Genomic DNA, 896 nt, shown 5'->3' on the forward strand with positions numbered 1-896 from the left:
TATATATATATATATATATATATATATATTTATGATGGGCGCCTGGCATCTGGAATAGCTTCAAGCGCTCACTGCTCTCTACCAATCGGGCAACTCGGTCGGTAGAAGTTTTACGGTTGCAATATATAGAAATCTAGTGGCAGGTAAGAGCGATGACATTCTTGGAGAAACTCTAGGTGTGGATGATGTCGAACTAGCTGATCTATTTCGGAGGACTTTCGGGACCAGTACTATCATGGATAACTTCCAGAAATCTCTGGCCTGGCAGGGCTACCGAGGAGCACTGTTAGTTCGAGATAAACTCTACAGGTACAGAAGCGCTGTCAGGTAGGACTGTCCGAGATGTGCACAGAAAGACGAAACCGTTGTGCCTGCACTCGTACAATATCCGAGTATTGCTGACTTGTGAAGTTATGCCGAATAGCTGTTATCAAGTATAGGACGAATATGACATCGGCTGAATCCATCGCGTGGATCACCCCCACCACCCACCTTTAACAAAGCAGAGCAGGTGGTGCTCCTCTGTCTTTTCTTCCTCTTGCAGTCTCTATGTACAGTTTTGATCCTTGGTACCTCTGCACTTACGCTTGAAACTCTTCTGCTTATGTAGCGGCATTCCTTTTTTTCTTCTTCCAGATACTCGTACATTGACTCTGCGAGTATTTCCAGTCGTTAACTTCCACATTAGCGGCAAACAGAACATCGGCCTGTAATTGTCTAACGTGTTGCCTTTCTCGATGTTTTTCAGGCACCGCACTATTATTATTATTATTATTATTATTATTATTATTATTATTATTATTATTATTATTATTATCATAATAATAATAATAATAATAATAATAATAATAATAATAATAATAATAATAATAATAGCTCAGATACCAGGAAACCCC

This window comes from Octopus bimaculoides, chromosome 20 (assembly GCF_001194135.2).
Source record: "Octopus bimaculoides isolate UCB-OBI-ISO-001 chromosome 20, ASM119413v2, whole genome shotgun sequence".
Classification (NCBI taxonomy): domain Eukaryota; kingdom Metazoa; phylum Mollusca; class Cephalopoda; order Octopoda; family Octopodidae; genus Octopus; species Octopus bimaculoides.